Raw genomic sequence first — 14,090 nt, forward strand, 5'->3', positions numbered from 1 at the left:
CATTTGGCTTGGTTCCAAGTCTTTGCTATTGTGAATAATGCCGCAATAAACATACGTGTGCATGTGTCTTTATAGCAGCATGATTTATAGTCCTTTGGGTATATACCCAGTAATGGGATGGCTGGGTCAAATGGTATTTCTAGTTCTAGATCCCTGAGTAATGGCCACACTGACTTCCACAATGGTTGAACTAGTTTACAGTCCCACCAACAGTGTAAAAGTGTTCCTATTTCTCCACATCCTCTCCAGCACCTGTTGTTTCCTGACTTTTTAATGATTGCCATTCTAACTGGTGTGAGATGGTATCTCATTGTGGTTTTGATTTGCATTTCTCTGATGGCCAGTGATGGTGAACATTTTTTCATGTGTTTTTTGGCTGCATAAATGTCTTCTTTTGAGAAGTGTCTGTTCATGTCCTTCGCCCACTTTTTGATGGGGTTGTTTTTTTCTTGTAAATTTGTTGGAGTTCATTGTAGATTCTGGATATTAGCCCTTTGTCAGATGAGTAGGTTGTGAAAATTTTCTCCCATTCTGTAGGTTGCCTGTTCACTCTGATGGTAGTTTCTTTTGCTGTGCAGAAGCTCTTGAGTTTAATTAGATCCCATTTGTCAATTTTGGCTTTTGTTGCCATTGCTTTTGGTGTTTTAGACATGAAGTCCTTGCCCATGCCTATATCCTGAATGGTAATACTTAGGTTTTCTTCTAGGGTTTTTATGGTTTTAGGTCTAACATGTAAGTCTTTAATCCATCTTGAATTAATTTTTGTATAAGGTGTAAGGAAGGGATCCAGTTTCAGCTTTCTACATATGGCTAGCCAGTTTTCCCAGCACCATTTATTAAATAGGGAATCCTTTCCCCATTGCTAGTTTTTCTCAGGTTTCTCAAAGATCAGATAGTTGTAGATATGCGGTGTTATTTCTGAGGGCTCTGTTCTGTTACATTGATCTATATCTCTGTTTTGGTACCAGTACCATGCTGTTTTGGTTACTGTAGCCTTGTAGTATGGTTTGAAGTGAGGTAGTGTGATGCCTCCAGCTTTGTTCTTTTGGCTTAGGATTGACTTGGCCATGTGGGCTCCTTTTTGGTTCCATATGAACTTTAAAGTAGTTTTTTCCAGTTCTGTGAAGAAAGTCATTGGTAGCTTGATGGGGATGGCATTGAATCTATAAATTACCTTAGGCAGTATGGCCATTTTCACGATATTGATTCTTCCTACCCATGAACATGGAATGTTCTTCCATTTGTTTGTATCCTCTTTTATTTCATTGATCAGTGGTTTGTAGTTCTCCTTGAAGAGGTCTTTTACATCCCTTGTAAGTTGGATTCCTAGGTATTTTGTTCTCTTTGAAGCAATTGTGAATGGGAGTTCACTCATGATTTGGCTCTCTATTTGTCTGTTATTGGTGTATAAGAATGCTTGTGATTTTTGTACATTGATTTTGTATCCTGAGACTTTGCTGAAGTTGCTTATCGGCTTAAGGAGATTTTGGGCTGAAACAATGGGGTTTTCTAGATATGCAATCATGTCATCTGCAAACAGGGACAATTTGACTTCCTGTTTTCCTAATTGAATACCCTTTATTTCCTTCTCCTGCCTAATTGCCCTGGCCAGAACTTCCAACACTATGTTGAATAGGAGTGGTGAGAGAGGGTATCCCTGTCTTGTGCCCGTTTTCAAAGGGAATGCTTCCAGTTTTTGCCCATTCAGTATGATATTGGCTGTGGGTTTGTCATACATAACTCTTATTATTTTGAGATACGTCCCATCAATACCTAATTCATTGAGAGTTTTTAGCATGAAGGGTTGTTGAATTTTGTCAAGGGCCTTTTCTGCATCTATTGAGATAATCATGTGGTTTTTGTCTTTGGTTCTGTTTATATGCTGGATTACATTTACTGATTTGCATATATTGAACCAGCCTTGCATCCCAGGGATGAAGCTCACTTGATCATGGTGGATAAGCTTTTTGATGTGCTGCTGGATTCTGTTTGCCAGTATTTTATTGAGGATTTTTGCATCAATGTTCATCAAGGACATTGGTCTAAAATTCTCTTTTTTGGTTGTGTCTCTGCCAGGCTTTGGTATTAGGATGATGCTGGCCTCATAAAATGAGTTAGGGAGGATTCCCTCTTTTTCTATTGATTGGAATAGTTTCAGAAGGAATGGTACCAGTTCCTCCTTGTACCTCTGGTAGAATTTGGCTGTGAATCCATCTGGTCCTGGACTGTTTTTTGTTGGTAGGCTATTGATTATTGCCAGAATTTCAGGTCCTGTTATTGGTCTATTCAGAGATTCAACTTCTTCCTGGTTTAGTCGAGGAATTTATCCATTTCTTCTAGGTTTTCTAGTTTATTTGCGTAGAGGTGTTTGTAGTATTCTCTGATGGTAGTTTGTATTTCTGTGGGATCGGTAAAGGGATCCCCTTTACCCTTTTTTATTGCATCTATTTGATTCTTCTCTCTTTTCTTCTTTATTAGTCTTGCTAGCGGTCTATCAATTTTGTTGATCCTTTCAAAAAACCAGCTCCTGGATTCATTAATTTTTTGAAGGGTTTTTTGTGTCTCTATTTCCTTCAGTTCTGCTCTCATTTTAGTTATTTCTTGCCTTCTGCTAGCTTTTGAATGTGTTTGCTCTTGCTTTTCTAGTTCTTTTAATTGTGATGCTAGGGTGTCAATTTTGGATCTTTTCTGCTTTCTCTTGTGGGCATTTAGTGCTTCAAATTTCCCTCTACACACTGCTTTGAATGTGTCCCAGAGATTCTGGTATGTTGTGTCTTTGTTCTCGTTGGTTTCAAAGAATATCTTTATTTCTGCCTTCATTTCGTTATGTACCCAGTAGTCATTCAGGAGCAGGTTGTTCAGTTTCCATGTAGTTGAGCGGTTTTGAGTGTGTTTCTTAATCCTGAGTTCTAGTTTGATTGCACAGTGGTCTGAGAGACAGTTTGTTATAATTTCTGTTCTTTTACATTTGCTGAGGAGAGCTTTACTTCCAACTATGTGGTCAATTTTGGAATAGGTGTGGTGTGGTGCTGAAAAAAATGTATATTCTGTTGATTTGGGGTGGAGACTTCTGTAGATGCCTATTAGGTTTGCTTGGTGCAGAGCTGAGTTCAAGGTGTTCTTTATCAAGTTTAGAAAGTTCTGCTTCATTCCTAGATTACTAAGAGTTTTTATTATGAATGGTTGTTGAATTTTGTGAAATGTTTTTTCTGCTTCTACTGATAATCACCAAGAGATTTTTCTTTGTTAGCCTATTTGATGTGATAGATAACATTAATTAATTCCCATTTGGTCAAGGCCATGATTCTTTTTAATGGAGCGGCAGTATCTCATATTAAAGATTTGACCAATTCCATTAGTTCCAACTCTGGTTAAAGTAATTTGAAAGAAATTTATGTTAGGAGAAATTAGTAAAGCAGTTTTTCAAAAGTTTTTTATTCTAAACCTAAACTCTATTCTAAGATGAGGTAATGGATAATTTTTCCATTGTATATCTAAGCACAAGAATGACTAAAAGTCACAGAAATGTCAAAAGAATACTAGAATGGAAGGCCATATTGACTTATTAAATATTTTAAAATAGTAATAATGTAGAGAGTTAAATATACACAGGCTGAAAAAATAAGATGATAAAGTTTTTAAATCATGGTCTCGCTGTGGAAGTACTTCAACACACCGCCACACATACTGTGACTCCTATGGATACAGCATCTTTTGAAGAGCCATTAGCAAGAAGTAGAAATCAGTGACTAGGCTACTATATTAAACATACTTCCATATACAGGGATTCAACCTGAAGAACCACCTACACTGTAATTAAAGAAATTTTTCTAAATCTCAGTTTCTTCATCTACAATTGGAATAATAATAATATTTGGTCTTTCTTACAAAACTGTTGTGACATTCAACTGCTATGATTCTGCATGATAATCCATAGATAAGGTTAAATACTATCCAAATGTAACATCATGCATTGAACATTGCTATGTCTGTGAAAATATATGTATATATACACATAATTTTAAATTATGTAGATTATAGTAATATCTGTACTATATTTAAATGACTGTCCACCTAAGATTTTCTAGGGCAAGCTTCCTATGAAACATTCTGGTGGAGTGTTATATTTCAGGTCAAACTATGTATGATTTTGTGTTGTAGTTTTTGGTTTTTACATTACAGATACTTTCATTATTGAAAAATTTTCTACATATTGTGGTGTCACAGTCAATTTTTCATATGACCAATTAAAACAGATTAGTAACACCTTAAATTCCCTCCTCAACTTCAAAAACCTATATTCCTATGTTGAGCTCTGAGCTGGGAAAGGACATATATGGTCTACTCAAGGAGATTTTAGTAGTGGAAAAATTATTTTCAGAGCTCCACTCTTCTTATTTGAATATTTTTATTTTTACTTTCTTTTGTACATGTATTATGTTTACTTACTATTGATTTTTTTGAATCTCTGGAAAGTACAACTTGCTAATTCAGCTATTTAAAGTCCTGGGTCAATTTTTACATATTTGATGATTTCCACTCCCCTGAAATGTAATGGATTTTCAAAATATTTGTTTTTTGTACTAAGGAGAAGGAGGTTTGACTACACATTTGGCCCTATTTCATCATATTTGAAATACAGCCAAGTTTCTATCATCAGCATTATCTTTAATTTGAGATTAAATATGAATATATTCTTTTAAACCTACAATCCTTACATAGCTAGAAGTGTTGGCATAAATTCCAATAAATATGAGGTCAAAATGCAAGGAAGAGTAACTGAAAACATTCTGTTTATGGATATGACTGATAGTACAGGAGGAGCATTTCACACAAGAGTATCCAATCTTTTGGCTTCCCCGGGCCACATTGGAAAAAGAAGAACTGTCTTGGGCCACACATAAAATATATTAACATTAACGATAGCTAATGAGCTAGAAACACACACACACACACACACACACAATCTTATAATGTTTTAAAAAGTTTACAAATTTGTGTTGGGCTGTGTTCAAAGCCATCTTAGGTCACATGCAGCTCACGGGTCGCAGTTTGGACAAGCTTGATCTAACAAATATTTATTGTTAAATGAAATCAGGATAATAAATAAAATCGGTGAGTGAGTGAGAAGGACAGAAAAGACAAAGTTTCCACACAGGATGAGGACCAGTCACAGAGAAGAAACTTGCAGTACCCTAACTACAAGAGCAAATGTCATGTCCCAGTATTCATAAACAGGTTAAGGTAACATAGTCAGCATCTACTTGCTGAGATGGGATGGACTTTCAGTGGTTATCATACACAAATCTTGTTGCTAAAGCAAGTTAGGAATGAAAAACATATTAGAGTTTACCCTATGGGAGCTGCTATTTAGTAAGAAAAGGTGCTAAAACAGTGCTGAATCCTGGAGAGCTAATGAGCACTCTGAGGAGTGGATTTCTTTAAGGGAGTTTGCTAGATCAATTCACTAATTGTGTATCATTTTGAAAATTTACACCAGAATAGGAGTAATTATATGTTTCTCTTTTCTAAGACCCACTACTGGGACATAATAGTGCACCTGAGAATTGCATTCAACTTTGATGTGAAAGCAATATGTTAGCGAGCTTGGCAGAAAAACAATTTGTAGATATGCAGGACAAGTTGCAAAATGAACATTAGTCCCTACATTAAAGAGAAGAGCCATTTAGAAAGTTTGAAGGCTATAAGTTCAGAAAACCAGCACAAATAGCCACTTCTCATGTTCATCTCTGTCCCTGAACATGTCAACTGAGGCAAACTCTCTGCATAGTGGTATCATTGGCAATGTTAATAGACTGAGGTACTAAATGGCCATGAATGAGATTTAAATGATATATTACCAAGTATCCTCTGCTTGTGGGTATATTACCTATTTTTAAATGAAGTAGGGTAGATTCACATTTCTCACTTGCATTGAGATATTTTAATTTGAGTGAGAGAAGCAAAGATAGAGTTTCAGTTAGTCAGAAATATGACTTAGCTTTGGATAGGATCATCAAAAGCACAAGAGACACTGGAACAACAATTGTAATGTTTATAGTGACACTGCCATAAGTTTAAGTATTTCACTCCTGACCAGGTAGAATTTCTTACCATTGCTTGAGAAACTTTCATTCCTGAAAACCTTCCCTAGAACTGAATGTCCTTTGTGATAATACCTCTGCTGCCTCCCAAATTTTAATTATCATCTTTCACTACGCCTACATAATAAGATATCCCTACACCACTCTGTGCACAGAGTGACTTTCTACTCAAATATGAGTGTCCCATCATTGGCTCTACTACACTAGTATCGTTATTGTTTATTGTATTTATCTCTTACAAAGCTATAACCTCCTTGAATTTTGGACTTTGCTAATCCATCTCCAGATCCCCGAAGATATTGGTGGGCCTTCATATACGACCAGTAAGAAGAAGAATGTGTATTAAGTAAAGTATTGATTAGTTTTCTTGATTTTATTCAAACATCAGAATCAACAAAATCAATTTTTCCAAATAATTTTATATTGGGTCATAGTATTTGAGTAATTTTGCTCATCACGTTTGAATCTTTCAGTTACTTTATGGGAAGAGTTGCTAAAATGATAATTTATTTGTAGCTTGTACAATAGCCATTTTCTGCCTCTGGAGAATATTAAATAGGGGACCTACGCAATTGCCTGGCTGATCCTGAAATCTGACCTTGATCATCCAGGGTCACTGTTGTGCTTCATAATGTCATTCACGATTGTGCTTCACAATGTCAAAGTAACAAGTCTCAGGTTCCGTTTTGACAACAGTTCTCTAAGTTCGAGAATTTGGCACAATCCCTCACCAGCCTCATTTATTTGCAGGTGGATCTTCTCCCCACCCCTGCTCCCCACAAAGTGAATAGAAACCACCATGATATATGTAATAAAGTGAAATACGTTATCAAACTAATATTAACATTAGTCATGTGGCACTTAATTTAGCCAGAAATAATCACTAATGTAAATGTAGCAATGGTAAATAGAAAATTTATATGTATCTAAATGGGTACTAATAAAAACTATGAACTTATGTATTTATTTCATTGCCTCTGTATGAATGATGGGGAAGCTGAGAAGAGGATTTAAGACTATTTTATGAAGCCTAACTTCAGTAACCAGCCAACCCTGCCATATATTACCCCACATCTGAAGCCTTTAGTGAGTGATTTTTCCTCCCTAATAATAATTCCTTTTTAGTGTGGTTGTAAAGGGTTAAAAGAGACAATGCACTTAATGGGTTTTTGCAGTAGGTATAACAACTACTGTTATTCAGGTTGATTTTATATATAATTTTAAAATAACACACAATCTTAATTAAGTTCTTACTATGTTCCAGGTAGGGGACTAAGTTGTTAACATTCATTATTTCATTGAATCCTCACAATATACTATTATTATTTCACTTTTTCAGATACTCCACTGAGGGTTACAGATGTTTTGTGAGTTGCTCAACATCCCCCAGCTACGGAATGATTGATATTCTAATTTGAATCTGGATTCTCTGATTCAACTTCCAAATTCTTAACAACTGAACTATAATTATATGATTAAATATTATACTTCTTTAAAGATGTTCAATTTATTTCAACCTTCTTAAATAGGACACTCACAACCAAATTTTCTTTTATCAATTAAGAACTCATTAATTACTGTCCATTCATGCTCGCTCAAGATATTGTCTGTGTTTCTTTAAGTCATCTCCAATTATTTTTAAAACAAATGATAGTATAAATAAGAATTTTAAATCATCAACTCAATATTTGCCAACAGAATTATCTGATGCATTGAGAAAATTTTATAAGAAATTAACAAGTTTGTTTACTCAAAACTGTAATAGAGTTAAAGTGATATGTATTTGAAAACAAATACTCAGAGTGGGAAATAAAGAAATGCCATCATGAAGGTAAAAAGAATCCTCAAGTGGGAGTAATTTGTGATGTAAGGGGCACTAATATTGGAGTTAGTGGCCTCGATCTATTCTAATTACTTTTGCTGTGATCCTGGACTTAATATTCAGTGTCACAGAGGGCAGTCCCAGTTTCCTCATGTGTAAAATTTAGATAATGGTGCCCTATTCATATTGCAAATGAATTTTTAAAAATAAGCACATGAACTGTATCAAGTCTCTTCCCTTTACAGTTGCTATTTTACTCTTTTTGGAAGTGTTCAACAAATATACATATATTTGAAGTTCTCTTTAGTAATGATATATTAGGGTTGAGGGTCCTATTCTGAATTTGCAATTGAATCCTAACTTATCTTGTGTTTGTATTACACAAAAACTTACATTAGACTACACAGAGAGATTGCCAAAATACAAAGGGCTAGCCAACTTCCTAATTCCTGGAAATATTTAAAATATACAGAATTTGGGGAGCAAATAAGGGATATGATGAACTAGTTGCATTGGTCCTCTTATAGCTAGACAAGAAATAATTGTTTAAACTTATGGTATCAGTGTGTGAGTGTGTGTCAATACATGTGTGTGCATATGTATTTATAGCAGAATTTGAGTTGCTGAATTATACACATACAATAATATTGATCTTATACTGAAAGCAAAATATTGTTAAGTGTAAGCACTAATAATATGACAAGCAGCAAAACAATAAATGTTCAGAAAATAAAAACAAAAAAGAACAAAAAGTAGAAACACACACACAAACAATAAGATTCCACTTTGTTTCAAAATCTGTGCTAAAAAAAATTATAAAGTACATCTTAAATTTCTTTAGTTAATACATATGGAGCAAAAAATGGTGGCTCATACTCTTATTTCAAAGAGGGCCATTGGGTGAAGGGTATTGTCTAGGTTCTATTTAATGTGATAGGGGAAAAAATTGGGAAGAGCTATCTCACAGTGTAGAAGATGCCTGAAAAGATTTGTGTCTCTTTAAAAGAGATTTCCTTTAGCTCCCACTCTGATGGATATATGAGAACTCATTCTAAATTATACTGCCAAAGTATAGAAATTTTCTAGTATTTCTTAGAATAATTTCAAATGTCACATCTATTTATAGTTATTCCATTGTTGTAGGTAGGAGGATGTTGCGTAATAGTAAAAGAAATAATACAAGTGTAGATGAGGAGATTTAAGCAAAGGTATGCTTCTCCTTTAAAACATTCTCATAATTATAAGGAGTTAATTATTTGTGCATTTATCGAAGGTCTGTATACTCCATAAAAGCAAGATATCTGAGTTTTTATTTGTATATTTATAATGTCTAACTCTGTGTATGGCACACCCAATTTACTAAATAAATGAGTTTTTTATTAAAAGAGTAGCTGAGTATATAATTGAGCTAAATAAATTAATATAGTGTGGGATAGTAAAGTGGACAAACTAAGCTTATACAAAAGAAGAAGTTATAATTGCAAAGTAGTGTTAAATAAAATAGATTGGATGATGGAAAACTAGATTTTTGATGTCTTGAAGCCAGGCAAAGGGATTTCAGTTTGATTTGGTGGGGAGAGAGAGCCAGAAGAGAGAACGGCAAGAATGAATTGAGGGACAAAAGTGGAAATTATTAATAATGACCAATTTGGGGTATTTCATTGATTCCAATATTTTCTTCTCACAATTATTTTTGTAGACTTCATTGATTTCACTAGAGGAGAGGAGAGATAAGAAGAGGAGAGGAGAGGAGTGGAGTGGAGTGGAGTGGAATAGAATTAGAATAGAGGAAAAAATAAGGAGCTGAGATGAGGCTTATCTGATTTATGATAAGAGGACAAGAAGAGGAATAGGTGGCATAAAAGACTGGAAATCTAAAACTGATAGCCTATGATGCCCAAATGATATTTTCACTGCTACAGCTGAAACTGGAGAATAGCCCACTGTGTCAGGGGTCCCAAAGACCACCCTCAGGTTAGATGATATCCTAGAAGTGTTATACTCGTATTTACTGCCTATGAGAGGAAAAGAATGCAGATGAAAATGAGCAAAGGGAAAATGTGCATGTGGCAAAGTCTGCAGGAAACCAGTTGTAAGTGTCCCCTTCTAGTGGAGTCACATAGATCACATTTAATTCTCCCAGCAATAATGTGTGACAACACATGCAAAATGTTTTCAACCTAGGAAGCTCTCCCTAGTCTAGATGTCCAGGACTTTTACTGAGGGTCAGCCCTGTAGGCATGCAGCACCAGTGAAAATGACCTCAGTTACTTAGGCTCCGGAACACCAAAGAAAAAGCAGGTGCTCACCATATATCATATTGTTAGCAAAAACTATCTGGAAATACTAGATACTGTGGTTCAAAGCCTTAGGCTTACAAAAGCACTCATCAAATAAAACATTTCAGGAGCTCAGTTTCCAGGAGTTAAGTCAAAAGCCAGCCCTGAAAACAGGACTTTTTTGGGATATGCACTTTGAGCAACCTGGGTCTGCAGAGTTGACATTTCCTGTGTATTCACGTTTTTAAACTGTCCAAAATTCCCATTGAACATAATTGTGTGTGCAAACCAAAGGAAAGAAGAGAACAACTGAAGACAGAAAAGATCCCATTCACTCCTAACCTCTGTTTTAGAAGCAAAGTATAGGAAATCAGGATTAAGACACCAATACTACCCCAAAACAGCAAATAATTCCAAGTAATTACCTCCAGCTTTGCAAATAAAAGGGAAAATAATTTAGCAAAATTCAGTTCAAATTTTATTTAAATGACAATGCAAGGCATCTAATGTATACTTGGTACTGACTATCATTTATGTGTTCAGCCTATCCCTCAGTCATGACAAAACAGGAGTTATAAAGTATTATTTCAGCTTCAATGGATGCTGTATATACAACACCCTAGGCCAATGGCAGAAGGTGCATTAAGAAAAGAAGATGGTAAATATACTATTATTTTTAAGCATTTTATTGTCATTTCAACCCACTAATGCCCCTAAGCATTTTAATGCCATCTCAGATTTCCTTCTGCTACTTCAGTTAAAATCAAAATTCATAACCCAGTAGAAAACACTCAATTTATTTTCTAATATATAATTATGGAAATATAGATTTATATAAGGTTGGCTTCAAGCATATGTCCAAAGAGTGCCTTTAATTTGTGAAGTTACAGGTAAATTGACAGGATTCTTCCTTAAGAAGTCTGAGAAAAGTTAAAATTTAAAAATATCTTAGAGGCTAAAATACAACTGTAACTCCCATGTGGTCATCTAAACATGTCCAGGGCCACATATGATATTACACCACCTACAAAAATCAGTTATCCCCAGGATCAACCCTCATACTGACCCTTTTCTCTTTTGTAGTTAGGCATATCTGAAGATGGTACATAGCCTTAGCTATGTACTATCTGGTGAAACTGGTGATATGACACACGCACCAGCCTATGTTTACAACTCACAATCATTTATGCCAAAATTTTTCTACCTAGGAAAGTAATGGTGTTTTTGTTACATTCTTGCTCTGATAGAATTATATGAAAAAATGCCATAGGCCAGGCACCACGGCTTTCACATGTAATCTCAGCAGTTTGGAAGTGCTAGATGGGAGGATCACATGGGTCCAGGATTTTGAGACCACTCTAGGCAATATAGTGACACACAGTCTTTACCAAAAAAAAAAAAAAAAAAAAAAGTAGCCAGTCTGATGGCACATGTCTGTAGTCCCAGCTATTCAGGAGGGGTTCATTGAGCTCAGGAGTTTGAGGCTGCAGTGAGCTATGATTGCACCACTGCACTCCAGCCTGGGCAACAGAGTGAGACTTTCAAAAAAAGAAAAAGAAAGCAATTATAAGTAAAAATGTAATTTCCTACAGAGCGTCTAATTAAGAATTATTGAAAAACACATCTTGCCCCAAATCATCTCTTTCTCTGGGGTGGTATTGTGCCTTAAATTGCCCTGTGTTGATCCACTGACTTCTAGCTATTCCCCCTTTTATAATCTGAATAGGAATCTGTAAGTTGGTATTCCTTAGTGTATGAGGTAGAATGGTTTTATTTTTTATTAATTTATCTGAGTGGTTATGAACATGGCAAGTTATAAAATGTCAAGGGTATCAGCATATGTTCTTGGTTTATCATATTAAGTAAAACAACAAGTTAAAAAAAAGATTTGTCAAGATCCTTGGCTCTAACTTATAAAGTAACCTACTTTCTACAAAGACTTTCACCAACCTATTTCTCCAATGTACAGTCTTTGTTTTCTTATTGGGCAAAGAGAAGCACAGGATTTATGAGGCTGATGCTGAAGCAAATTCAAATATAATGCATACCTTTCCGTTTTTGATGTTAACTCAAAATACAAGAAAACTTAAGGGCAACTCTAACAGGTGGCCACATAAGATAGGCACTATAATTTTCTACCATTCTCCTGTTTCTCTGCTTTAAGATCAATCATTGATAGTAGAGAGGCCTCATTTATGAAGAACACTTCAGAAATGAAACCTCAGAATGTTTATATGAAGTGAAATGATAAGTGAGATGAGCCTATGGTTTCACTCTTTAAATTAAAACAGATAATTTGAGGAAGTTTGATAATATTTCATGATTTGTGAAAATGTACCTAATTATCATTTGAAAATTTTGTTTTAAAAATATACTTTATGGATATTAGTTTTGCTTTGCACACCTTCATTTAATAAAATTTTAGTTTTACTTAAAAGATAAAGGCAAAAAGAGGTTTTTACATAAACATGACTGTGACTGAAATGTGGATACTTTATATATGCGCTAATATAAATAAGGTGCTTCTTGTCACTTGCTGGCATCCCTGTATTATTTACTCCAAGCCAAACGTCATCTGAAATCACAGCCCACCAATACTACCTGCTTCAACCACCACTGTCATTCATTGAGCACTACTATACACTAGCACTTCAGTAAGTGCTCTGCATGTATTGTCTTATTTAATACTTAGAACAATCTATGATGAGCATATTGTCCCTATATTGAGAAAAACTAGAATTCAGTGGAGCTAATAAAAATGCTTAAGGCCATTTAAAGAGCAAGACGGTGGAAGAGGACTCTTCAGTACTCAATTTGCCCCCACCCAAGAAAGCCACATCAGCTTGAACAACTATCCACACAGGAAAATACCTTCACAAGAAGTGTGAGATTACAGCACTTGAGTGTAGCACAGAAATAAGAGAAGATACATAGAGAAGGATAGGAAGAACACTTTTACATTATCCATGTTACCCTCCCCAGACTCCAAGTGGCACAGCTCAGAGAGAAGGCACTCTCCGCTTGGGGGTGGAGAGGAAATTGAGCACCAGGCTTTGCCTCAGATCCCAACACTGGGTCTATCCCACAGCCCCAGGCTTCAGGCTGGTATCCACAGAGCCTCCAAGCCTGCCCCACCACCAGAACTGATCTCAATCCCCCTGGCTTTGGACCCACCCCTATCCCAGGTCAACCCCTGCAGACTTAGATTCCAAGTTATTTCCCATAACCAGGTTGGCTCCAGTGGACTATCCCCACCTGGGGTGGGGAGGAAGTGACTAAAGTCATTGCCTAAGATGGGTGACAGAGAATGGATATAAACAGGTATGTCTCTGAAGACTGTGCTCTGAACCATTATATAGTTTCTTCTCATGCACTTTACTTGTGGCTTTCACTTTATAGTTGCTACATCTAAGTCATAGCTTTATAAAGCATAAAGATGACATGGGGATTTCTATTTATGTTCAGCAGATAAAGAAAATGAGGCTCAAAGGACTCAAGTAGCAAACCCAGAAGTATACAACGTGAGAATATTAGGGAAACTATTGCAAGCAACTTTTCCTGATCCCAAGTCTGGGGCTTTCTCCTTTGCTCTACCACTCCAGTATACTATTTCCCCTGTTATACAATACACTGCTCTAAATAGAAGCATCATTCCAATGGGGTTTTCCATTCCCATCACTTTCCATCCCTGATTGAAACCAAAATGCCATTGGTCAAAAAATTTCACAAAATACTGTAACAAATGTGGTGACGGAAGGACCCATTCTTTGTTCTCAAGTTACACAGGTAAAGGAACACATTTAAGAAAATAAAATTTAATGACTGCTATATTGGGTAAACACCAGAAAATGCTTGTAAAAGCACAGAGAAAAGGATAATTAGGTT

General features: G+C 35.6%; 1 long non-coding RNA gene across 1 annotated transcript in view; it reads left to right on the forward strand.

The window, feature by feature from the left end:
• The window catches only part of LOC129057586 (uncharacterized), a 35,572-nt gene extending 28,014 nt beyond the window's left edge, over positions 1-7,558 (forward strand). Inside the window, exons 4-5 of the long non-coding RNA XR_008522224.1 lie at positions 7,102-7,190; positions 7,444-7,558. This is a non-coding gene — a long non-coding RNA (uncharacterized LOC129057586). The remainder of the gene's footprint in view (positions 1-7,101; positions 7,191-7,443) is intronic.
• The last annotated feature ends 6,532 nt before the right edge of the window (positions 7,559-14,090 follow it).

The sequence above is a fragment of the Pongo abelii genome, chromosome 12 (assembly GCF_028885655.2).
Source record: "Pongo abelii isolate AG06213 chromosome 12, NHGRI_mPonAbe1-v2.0_pri, whole genome shotgun sequence".
NCBI classification, from domain to species: Eukaryota; Metazoa; Chordata; class Mammalia; order Primates; family Hominidae; genus Pongo; species Pongo abelii.